This window comes from Oryctolagus cuniculus, chromosome 11 (assembly GCF_051225735.1).
Source record: "Oryctolagus cuniculus isolate XC-2025 breed Fujian yellow rabbit chromosome 11, ASM5122573v1, whole genome shotgun sequence".
Classification (NCBI taxonomy): Eukaryota; Metazoa; Chordata; class Mammalia; order Lagomorpha; family Leporidae; genus Oryctolagus; species Oryctolagus cuniculus.
The window spans coordinates 34,577,961-34,590,251 of record NC_142877.1 but is presented as its reverse complement, the minus strand read 5'-3'; the positions used below and the strand labels follow the sequence as shown (position 1 = coordinate 34,590,251).

General features: G+C 39.5%; 1 protein-coding gene across 2 annotated transcripts in view; it reads left to right on the top strand.

Annotated features, from left to right (window-relative positions):
• Positions 1-12,291, top strand: part of PAK5 (p21 (RAC1) activated kinase 5) — a 302,315-nt gene that overhangs the window by 121,622 nt on the left and 168,402 nt on the right. The window contains exon 2 of one of the 2 annotated variants that reach the window (XM_002710976.6): positions 8,302-8,451. The exons of the other annotated variant lie outside the window; for it this stretch is intronic. The gene's annotated coding sequence lies outside the window, so the exon portion shown is untranslated. The remainder of the gene's footprint in view (positions 1-8,301; positions 8,452-12,291) is intronic. 2 annotated transcript variants of the gene reach the window in all.

Below are 12,291 nucleotides of genomic sequence, written 5' to 3'. Positions count from 1 at the left end.
TTTCACTTTCAGTTTGTGTGTATTTTTGTTGGTGAGATGTGTTTCTTGTTGGCAGCAAATAGATGGGTTTGTTTTTTAATCCGTTCAGCCAGTCTGTTTTTTTAACTGGAGAGTTGAGGGCATTTACATTTAATGTGACTTTGCCCTGCCATTTTCTCATAAATATTGCTATTGTTTACTCTGGATTTTTTTTTTTTTTTGTACTTTTACTGTGAGATTTTCTGCCTTCACCTTCTTTCACAGTGATGACCAAGTTTTTTTGTTTCTGTGTGTAGCACATCCTTAAGCATCTAATGTAAGCCTGGGTGAGTGGGGACATATTCTTTCAATTTCTGTTTGTTATGGAAGATCTTTATTTCACCTTCATTCATTCATGGGAGCTTTACAGTGTACAGTATTCTGGGTTCACAGTTTTTTCCTCTTAAGTCATGGAATATATCTTGCCATTCTCTCCTAGCCTGTAGGATTTCTGATGAGAAGTCAGCTGTTAGACTAATTGGAGATCCTCTGAAAGTAATCTGGCATTTCTCTAATGCACATTTTAGAATCTCTTGTTTATGCTTTACCTTGGGGAGTTTAAATACTATGTGGTAAAGATGTTTTCTTCACAATTCTATTAGGAGTTCTATGTGCTTTCTGGATTTGGATGTTCCTTCCTATCTCCAAATTAGGGAAATTTGCTATAATTATTTCACTAAAGAGGCCTTCTAATCCATTCTCTTTTACCACACCATCAGGAATTGTAAAACCTGTCTGTTGGTTTGTTTGATAGTATCCTGTAAATTTCCAGCACTGTGTTTTGGTTTTCTAATTTCTTCTTCTTGTTTTTGGTTTAACTCCAAAATTTCCAGAGATTTGTCTTCTAAGTCTGATTATTCCTTCTTCTGCTTCACCAAGTATGTTGTTAAGGATTTACCACATTCTTTATTTGTTCTATTGAATTCTTCATTTTCAGGATTTCATTATGATTTCTCTTTAACATCTTAATTGCATGGGAGAAATTTTCTTTCACGTCACGTAGGGCTTTCTTTAGTTCATGGATTTGCTTCGAATTCTTCTAAGTAATCCTGAGATCAACTTTTTAAATTCCATTTCTGGCATTTTTTTCAATCTTTTAATCTTCATATTTCAGTATTGAAGTGTTGTGTTTTTTGGGGTGTTGTCATATTGTCATCTTTATTCTTGTTTCTTGAATTGCTGCATTTATTAATTGACATTTATAGAGATACTTCTTGGTTTCTTTTTTGTTATGTTTTGTTTTTTACCCTGTGATGGCTATTATCTTTGGACTATGCCTCTGTGGTAGAGTGTCCACATTTTCATTGAATACCGAGGGGGCATGAGGTAGGTGCAGCCAGTGAGCTCTGTTCAGTGCTCCAGGGTAAAGGGAGTCTCCAAGGTGAGACTCAGGTTGTAAATATTAAATCTCTCTCTTTTTTTAAATCCTAGGGAAGGTTTGTTCTGCTCTGTTGGCATAGTTTAATGCTCACCTCCTCTCTTCAAAGGTGACCAGTGCTTGGGTGCTAGCCCCAGTGGGTCCAATATTCATCTGTGCTGCCTGAAGAATCACAATAAGTATCCGTGCAGTCCTTGGTTTGAGCATGGATCCCACACCATTGAACCTCACCAGGGAATCTGGAGCCCCAAGCATGTGGAGTCACCCATAGTGACTGCCCAAATACCCAGCCACACCCTGTACCCTCCCACACAGCCACAGTGTTTTCACAGTCCCAGCACATAAGCTTCCCACAGTCATGAGCATCCAGCCCTCTGTCAGTTCTCCCAGCCTGACCCAGGTGTTCTGCACTCAGCTGGTTGTTAGGTGTGCAGACGTGAGCTGGTGCAGCTGTTGCATATAAAGTGGTGCCCAAACTCTGTCTGCCTGTTACTGGATGCTTTCGCAGGGTTGTTGGGGAGAGGGAAACTCTACCCTCTTTTTTTCTCCTGTAGTTTGGCAGGTGCACTGTCCCTCACAGGGCTCCAAGGTGGTTCCACACCAGGCTCTTCCTGCAGCTTTAATGCCATTGGCTTGGGCTGCTGCAGACCTATCTCACCTCATTCTCCAAGGCTGGTGCTAAGGCTCTCAGTTGCTTGGGTCCTGAGTTTTGTGTGTCCACACCTTCCACATAGATCCACAGTTTCCCTCCAGTTTGCATGAAGTTTCCCCTGCCATTTTTTTCCCTAACTCTTCAAGACTGCACTTTCTCTACTTCTTGTAAACTATCTTCCCTTAGACTAGAGCAGTAAGTTCACTCCCTATTCCGCCATCTTGGATCCCCCTCATTTATTGATTCTTTGTACTCCTGTGTAACTGTGGTCTTCCTACTTTTTAGAGTATTATTGGTAGTGGTGAATTAAACTTGTGAATACATAGTGGATTAACATTATGTCTTTGTAAAAACTAATGAAATCAAAAAGGGGAGGGAGGAAGGGGGTAGGAAAGAGGTGGAGGGAAGAGAGTGTGGTTATTTTCTTGGAACTTACCTATGTAATGCATGAAATTTGTTCCCTTTATATTAATAAAACATCAGAAAAATGGATGGAGTCTAGATACAGAATGGCTTAGTCCACTAAGTTCAACAAGCAAGTGCATATCAATGGGTCTAGAACCCATTGATAAAGAATTTAATGTTTTTATCTATTGAACTGGAAAACCAATATGTTCAAATGTAATTGTTTTCTTGATTTTTCAGCATAAAGAATAGTTATTCCTAACAATAAAAGCCAACACATTATAACTGCTCTTCCAGAGGAAAAGAGCATTTATATGACCATGTTGCAGTTCAGAATTCAAAAAAAAAAATCTTAATTCTCCCATTGTTTCATGGCAAATGCCTTATAAATTGAGGCCAGATATTCCAACAGGATATTTTCCTATAGGAAAAGATGAAAAACATTTTTAACTAAGTATCATTACTACCTGAGAAGAAAAGAAAATAGTGCTCAATCTGTATCTGAGGAAATCCAAAAACAGCAGGTTGTCTGTAAGCTCCAGGAAGTTCCCTAGAGAGCGTTCACTGCAATCGACAAGTGCATAAATTACTGCAAAATGCAGTCCCGTATGTCACAGCTATGTTGCTTCGAATGAAAGAAAATCCGTTTTTGAGCAGATTAGGTTTCCAACTCCCTTAAAGTTATTTATGCAAAATTTTCATGTTTCTGCTATGTTGCTTTCTCCCATAGAATCAGAACATACCTTATTCCCACAGTGAGAAAAGAGGAAGGGCTGCTGAGCTCTGGCCATAAATATTTTATTGAATATAGAGACAAAGATCACAGGGGGCAGATGAGTAGCAGGAAACAAATGTGATGTTGTTTTCAAATCCTCAGAGGTTTATATTAAACCACCTTTGCCAACTTGTTTTCTGCTTGGGTTTTACACTGTCAAACCTGGTAATGAAACTCTTTTGTATATCTGGAGTTTAGTTATTACACAGGAGGTACAACATGTAGCAGAAAGTATGGAGTTATCCATGTTATATGGTATACATATACAGGAAGAAAAAGCTATTGTAAAATGGCATGATGGTGAAGATACATTTTTAAGAAGGATGTTCCATATTAATTTCTTTTGGAAACACTCGTCCCCATAGAAACAATAGGTTAAAATAATAAATTGTGTGTTAGGTTTTCTTCATATATTAGACACTTTATCTCCTGTCATCCTATTGCCTCTTAGTTATTGGAAGACTAACCTGGTGGGATTTAGCATCTTGCATGATTTCAGAACCCTTTAGAACTCATTTAGAGAGAATTCATTTTAATGAGGCCAAGGTTATAAGCCTGCTCTCTTTGAGAGAGAAAAATTAAAGTCCTGTTTTCTTAACATAATGGCACAGACCACATATCAAACCTACGATTCACAAATTTGCACCTGTATGTACAATGTGAAGTACTTGAAAGGGTGAATCATCTTGCAAACACTGTAAGATTTCAAGGTTGATGGGACCTATGTCATCCCGCCTGTGAGCCACCAAAAAGTATCTACGTAAATGCTGTTGTCCTTGTGTGTGAGGAGATAAAGAAAACCCACAGGGATTAGAACTATTTATGCTAGAATGATTAATGGTAAATCTTTGTTCTGTATTGTATAAAATAAAATTTTAGAGTTTTTTCATTATCATCCAGTGAACCTAATAACATCCATACCTCAGAGTCAGGTGCCATTTTGATGCATTTTTTTATAATTGAAAAAGGCTTATGTTTTTCTTTCTTTCTTTTTTTTTTTTTTTTTTTTTTTGACAGGCAGAGTGGACAGTAAGAGAGAGAGACAGAGAGAAAGGTCTTCCTTTGCCGTTGGTTCACCCTCCAATGGGCCACCGTGGCCGGCGCGCTGCGGCCGGCGCACCGCGCTGATCCGATGGCAGGAGCCAGGAGCCAGGTGCTTTTCCTGGTCTCCCATGGGATGCAGGGCCCAAGCACCTGGGCCATCCTCCACTGCACTCCCTGGCCACAGCAGAGAGCTGGCCTGGAAGAGGGGCAACCGGGACAGAATCCGGCGCCCCAACCGGGACTAGAACCCGGTGTGCCGGCGCCGCTAGGCGGAGGATTAGCCTAGTGAGCCGCGGCGCCGGCGGCTTATGTTTTTCTTTGACGGGCAAAGAGAAACAGAGAGATTGAGCTCCCATTTACTAATTCATTCCACAAATATCAGTAACTGGCCAATGCAGGGACCCAACTGCTCAAGCCTTCTTGACTACCGGGGTCTACACTGGTAGAAGGCTGAAATCAGAAGCTACAGGCAGGACTTGAAACCAGACACTCTGCTGCAGAATGTGTGTCCTCACTGACATTTTAAATGCTAGACTAAACAGCTGCCCGACTTGTTCCATATTTTTTCATCCTGTTCATACCATGAATAAGCACCTGTTAATCAACATGTCCAATTATGAGAGGCTAAATTATCAGAGAATTATTGAAAATAAAATGCACAAAATGGCTAAACTTATGTGAAAATTACATTGTGCTTCTCTTATGACTTTATCTCTATTTTCTTTTAAGATTTATTTATTTATTTGAAAGTCAGAGTTACGCAGAGAGAGAGAGAGAGAGAGAGAGAGGTCTTCCATCCACTGGTTCACTCTCCAATTGGCTGCAAAGGCCGGAGCTGTGCCAATCCGAAGGCAGGAGCCAGGAGTTTCTTCCAGGTTTCCCAATGTGGGTACAGGGGTCCAAGAATTTGGTTCATCTTCTGCTTTCCCAGGCCATAGCAGAGAGCTGGATCGGAAGTGGAGCAGCTGGGTCTCGAACTGGCGCCCATATGGGATGTTGGCACTTCAGGCCAGGGCATTAACCCACTGCGCCAAACCGCCGGCCCCAGTATCTCTATTTTTATAACACACATACATACACAACCACAGGAATGCTGATTTTGTTCATAATCTGAAATGTAAGTAGGACATTTTCCCCAAGATTATTCACAGGTGGCAGGTCACTGAATTTGGCTTTAGGAACTAAATTCAATGACTAAAATGCTGCTTCGATGGGTTTTGCGCTTAGTAAAACACTTGGTCTAACATTTTTTGCTATTTACTATTGGCCAATTACTATTTTTATTTCATCTTAAATGATACTCTGTGGCAGTGAGAATTGTGGCACAGAGAATTTGGTGTCTGTTTGGGATGCCTGCATCCTGTTTCAAGGTGCCTGGGTTTGAATCTTGACTCCACTTCCTTTCTGGTTTCCTGCTAATGTACACTCTGGGAAGCCTCAGAGATGGCTCAAGTACTTTGGTCTTTTCCACCAATGTGGGAAACCTGGATTGAGATCTGAGCCCCTGATTCAAGCCCATCCCAGACCCAACTGTCGCAGTCATTTGAGGAGTGAATCAGTAGACAAGAGATATTCTCTCTATCTTTCCCTCTCGCTCGCTTTTAATCAAACAAAAAAGCCCAATTTTATTTTTTTAAAAAAGGAGACTCCAAGTAAATAATCCCAAAGAATAATACTGGTTGCTATCACCTCAAATAGTATACCTGGTACATAGTGGAACTAGTCTGTCAAAAGCGACCTCTTTCCCTTGAAGGTTAGAAATGCAAACTTTAAATTTATCCAGTATCAATGCATTCCTATTAGCATGTACATTATCAACAGGTCCAGAATGATATAGCCATTATCCAAAAGTATTCTATTGTAGATTAAGATTGTTTTTTTAAAGTCAGTATTGGTGATATGGCATTATCAGAGATATGAAGATTTCTTAGTGGAATGTTTAAAGAGAAAAAAATTTGAGAGGAGAGCTTTAGTGATGATCTGGCATGTGTTAAAATAATTTCATCTAAATCTTAAAAAATAATTTTATCATGTTGAGTACTTCCTTGATTAATCTGATTATCTGATTATTATCAGAATACATAGGAAATTTAATAACTCAAGTAATAAACTCAAAGCACAAGTGGTTAATTATATAGAAAGTAATAGTACTAATAAATTTTAAAAGTGAACAGCATGCATTTCCTTAGTCTTATTTTTCTGAATTAAGACATTACTTTGTAAAATATGTTATTGTTATGCAATAGGCCCATATGATTATCAATGCTAAAGCTGCATTCTCTACCAAGGTGACATAGCTTTTAATATTTTGAAATACATGATGAGACTATCAAATACTCTGAAAAGAAATTATGTCTAATTGCATTTCATCTAATTTTAAGTTATATTTAAAACATGTAAGAATAACTGAGCTTTCAGAACTCCCTTCTAGGATATCTTGTTATTTGTTCAAGCTACTGCTTTTAAGCAAGTTCTGCCATTTTTAGAAATGATCATTTAAATCATAGGGCATGATTTAAAAAAGGTAATTTTAGCAAGAAATTACTTTTCCATGAACTAAAAATAAATCAAGGTTACATTTAACCACTTTAAAATATTGATAGACAATTGGAAAATATTTGTAACCACTTTAAAATATAAACTCATATTCCTAATGTAGTCTTTTTCATATGCACAAGAAAGTAGATAGTTTTTGATATAAACAATGGAGGGATCTTACTAAGCACTGACCTTTTTTTTTTTTTTTGTAGAAAATACAAATCAGCTAAATATGTTCATTATATCACTACAGTTTACTGATGTATATAACAAAGTAAAACCAAATTTTTCTTCTTATTCTCTAAGGAAGAAAAAAAAAAAGTCTTCTGGGAGTAGTTTAGATTGACCTGTAGTGGACCAGGTAGAGTATCAACCTATAATTCTTTTCAGGGAAATTTCTTTTAGACTTGTCTGAAAATTGGATGAGCAAAATTAATATCAGGTAGAAGAAAAGACCTGAATTCTGGAATTTGTCTTTTTCAGTAGCATAGAAGACAAGAATTGCTTTTAGTTCCTGGATCTTTAATCAAACATGTGGAATCTGTATTTAGTCCATTCCTACATTCCTACCACATCTGTAGTATTTTGTTTTTGTTGTTATTTAAATGGCAATGTTGTGCTGAACTACAATCAAGGTTAGCAATTTGATTTACATAGAATTTTAAAACAGCCAGTGTGTCAATCCTCATTATCTGTATTTGGGTATTGTATTTGCAAATTCACTTTCTCATTTTCCCCACATTTTTTGTGCTTTATAATGGTGACTTTGCTACTTCACATTTGCACCCACTCCCAGTTCCGTGCTGTGATGCTTCCTCATGGTCCTGAGCACAAAAGGCTGCAGTGTGCTGAGAAAATAGATGTGTTAGATAAGTTTTGTTCGAGTTACAGTGCTGTTGGCCGTGAGTTCAATATTAACCCAATATTAATTTAGTGAGACACACTAAATAAGGTGTCTCAACAGAAACACACATAAAACAAGGTTATATCTTGATTAATTGATGGAAATGTTAGGGCTAGAGACTTGCAGCAGTCTAATTCTGTATTTCCCATAAGAGCATTGATTGGATCAGTATTTCCTAACTCAATATTTGTGGTGACTTTATAGAACCTAAGTATTACTGCAAATAATGAAAAATGACTGTATTGAAAATATACAATTACCAGATAGTTGGCAAGGTTCCATAGCTTAGGGAACCAAAGGGGAAGTTCCTTTCCCTTAAAGGTTTCTGATCTACTCAGAAGACAAATTCACAATGGAATGATTTCATAAAGTAGAGGAAGGACTAGTATGGTTGAAAGTAAGGTGCTAATGAGAGTCTAACACCACCTGGGAGTGTCCAGGTAATAATATATGAGTGTGTGACTACATGCCTGTGAAGGAAGCATGTGCCTTATGTAGGAGATATAAAGGAAAAGAGGCTATATATTTATTTCTAAACAGAACATAATGTTGGAGGCATTCTGAGTCATGTTACCATGTTGTTACAGAAATATACTGTGGAGAAATGCTTCCACTCCTTGCCAAAATGATCTCTGAGGAAAAATGAAGAAAACTGGAGAACTCCAACAAAAAGTTGCAGACCATAAATAGCCACACTCCTCTGGAGTCTTTAATTCATCCACAGCCATCGAAAAAAGGTAGGGAAACAAACCGCATTGTGTTTTTGCCTTTCTCAATTTTATTTTAAATTCTGCGATTCTATAAAAGCAGGAAGGTATCCGGATTTATTCACAGCCTATTCGTTGGTTAACTTTTGCGTGCCTGTGAACTTTTCTAGACACATAGAATATAATGTTGGACTGAAAAGAGGCAAGTACATGGTCTTGGGAGAATTGGCATTCTAGTAGAAGGGAAAAGCAAGTAAATAAGTGGGAAGGAAACTGGTAGCCACTTATTATGTTTATGAACATGGTAAACAGGTCAATGAGATAAAGGATGACTGGGGGCTACTCAGTATGCCACAGCAGGGCATTCTGGGAATTTGAGCTGAAAACTGAGGGATTGAAAAGAGACTGCTAAGTAAGGCTGAAAGATTGGACCTTCCCTGTGCCATCCAGAGTGGTATGTTCTTGGCTTGAGAAAAAGCCTGTGTTGCTTTAAGAAGCAGAATTTCAAGAAGTTTCATGGAGGAGATAAAGTTGGACAGCTTTTTAGATGAAGAAGAGGATCTGGATTTTATCCCAATGACAGAAACCATCAGAAAGCCATTCAGTGGCAGAGTTTACATAGATTGAGCTTCCCTACTCAAAAGGCTCTACATCAGAAATGCTCTAAAATTCAAAACTTTCTGAGTACCTCAGATTTTGAATTTTGGGAGTAGAAATGTCTTATCTATCCTACATTGGTAATGTCCATGCCAAGAAAAGCGTTTTAAAATCCAGAATATAAAACCTTTCTGATCCCTAACCTTTATGAATGAAGGATCCTCAACCTGTATAATGTTTCCTAAGTGGCAAGAGTATAGGAGTTTTAATAGTGGAAAACAGGGCAATCTCACCCACGTAAGACACTGGTAAGAAATGCGACTTAGGAAATGTATTGTAGTGTTGTAAATAGATGAACTATAAAGACATTCTGGATCTGTTTTAGACATAGATGACCACCAAGGCTCTAATTTCTAATTTCCATACTTTGGTCTGATGTCCACTTGGGTTTTAACACACAATAGCCAAATTGTGATTTATTTCAGTGCTCATGATGTATATTTTTGTGACATGCTTCTGATACTTACAGCATGTTGATATCCAGTTGTGAAAAGAAATAAAATTCTTCCCTGAAGTCTCATATTTTAGATGGTTTATATTGTATCACTGAGAGATGTGAGCCTTCCAGATGGATTTGAAACTCCTCTCCAGCTTCCTGCATGGCTTCTCATTTCTGTGAACATTGTTACTCAAAGCATTGAGAGGTAGCCTGTGTGAAAGGTGCCTTTCTAGATAAAAGCATGAGTTTTTTAAGGACTAGTGGCTTAGGGCAGTCAAGCAAGACATTACTACTACACTTTCATACTGGCTTATTTCTGGATAGAATATCAAAGGAGAAAGCAAAATGTAAATTAAAATTGATGTTTTAAAACAATGAGAATATATGGATTTAAGAAATGTTTGTTGGAGGAACTAGCACACTTGGCAGTGAAGGCTTCACATCTTGTTGTGTATAATCATATGCAAAATTAACAGGAGGAGTGTGAAGGTGAGGAATCCATGCAATGACATTGACAGGTAGTTCCAAGTTGTCCAACAGCCATTGATGGATCATGGATCCCAAGCACAGTAAAACATCAGAGAAGTCTGGAACTACTAGGCACAGCTCCCATGGTCCTTGCTCCATCACATGGGATGATGTAGTACATCTTCTGATCGAGAACCACCAAGATACATGTGTGATGCCTTGGTCTCTGGGGAGCCATGGCTCAGGCTTACAGAGGGGCTATTTTTTATCTCATAGCTCAGGTAGCTAAAAGTTGGATTGGTGAAAAGATAAACAAGTACATATCATCAATCGACAGTTTCATTGAAGAGCACTCAGACTAGTACAGGATGCCCCTGGAGGAGTTTTGGACTTTTAATAGCACATTATAAATCACTAGCTAATACATTTCACCCTAGTCTTGGTCAATAATCAATATTAGGGTTTTGGGTACCTGTCAAGGTAAGTACAGAGCTACACAAAGATCAACTGCAAGATACCACTGTTGCCGGCACTGTGGCTCAATAGGCTAATCCTCCGCCTTGCGGCACTGGCACACCGGGTTCTAGTCCCGGTTGGGGCGCCGGATTCTGTCTGGGTTGCCCCTCTTCCAGGCCAGCACTCTGCTGTGGCCAGGGAGTGCAGTGGAGGATGGCCCAAGTGCTTGGGCCCTGCACCCCATGGGAGACCAGGAGAAGCACCTGGCTCCTGCCTTCGGATCAGCGCAGTGCGCCAGCCGCAGTGTGCTGGCAGTGGCCATTGGAGAGTGAACCAACGGCAAAGGAAGACCTTTCTCTCTGTCTCTCTCTCTCACTGTCCACTCTGCCTGTCAAAAAAAAAAAAAAAAAAGATACCACTGTCTTCTTACACTTGGAGACATGAACCAGAGCAAAATCATAACCTGTTGCTGGTGCCGCAGCTCAATAGGCTAATCCTCTGCCTGCTGTGACGGCACCCCGGGTTTTAGTCCCAGTCGGGGCGCCGGATTCTGTCCCGGCTGCTCCTCTTCTAGTCCAGCTCTCTGCTGTGGCCCGGGAATGCAGTGGAGGATGGCTCAGGTCTTTGGGCCTTGCACCGCATGGGAGACCAGGAGGAAGCACCTGACTCCTGGCTTCGGATCAGCGCAGTGCACTGGCTGCAACGCGCCGGCAGTAGCGGCCACTTGGGGGGTGAACCAACAGAAAAAGGAAGACCTTTCTCTCTTTGTCTCTCTCTCTCTCACTGTCTAACTCTGCCTGTCAAATAAATAAATAAATCATAACCTGTTACTGCATAATAAATAACCCTATAGCCCTCCCTGTAACTTAACTCAATGAGCAGAATCATTGTTGCTCATCAGTCTATAGATGAGTTAGGGAGTTCTGCTGGTCTGGGTTAGGCTTAACTGATCCTAACTGATTTTGCTCAGTGGTTTGATATCAGTCAACACTTTGGTTGGTGACTAGATAATCCAAGATTGCTTCATTCATGTATCTGATGAGTGACTGGTTATGATGATAGCAACTGAGTTCCCTAGCAGGCTTGTCACCCATGTGGGAGACCTAGACTAAGTTCTAGGATTCTAGTTTCCACCTGGCTCAGCCTCAACTGTAGAAATTTTGGAAGTGAACCAGAAAGGAAAATCTGTCTGATTCTCTGTCTCTCTCTTTCTCTCTCTCTCTCTGATAAATTGAATAAACGCATTTGTAAAGAGAGAGACAAAATGAACAAAAACATTGATGCAAGGCTTCTTGAAGTTCAGAATAATCAACCTGTGGCAGGCCAAAGCAGACCACAAGGACACAGATTTAAGAGATGTGGGAATAGACTCCACCTCTTGGTGAGAGGAGATTCACAGTCACATTGCAAGAGGACATTGACACAGGAAGGCAAAGAGCTAGATTTCCAGCAACCTACCAACTAGGAAACATTTGAATAAAAGCACACATAGTAGCAATCCCTAGTTGAATAAGATAGGATGGGAGTTTAAGGCAAGGAGGATAGTACATGTTCAAAAACAGAAATACACGTACAGTGCCCCATGGTGCCCCCAGGTGCCTTGAGAATGAAGGTATCTGGTAGGAAAGAAGAGAGAGGAGGCATAAACACTCAGACACCAAGATTAAGGGCCAGAAATAAACAAAATGTAAAAGGTAAAGGCTAGTTTGGAATTAGAATAATCCTAATGAAAAGGTAAGAAAATGGAAAGATGAGCAAAGTCTGGTCACCGAATGATCAGATGGGTGGTTCTACAGATTGCTGTAGCAATGTAACTGAAAAAATTATAGGAAAATCTTTAGGTAGGGTTT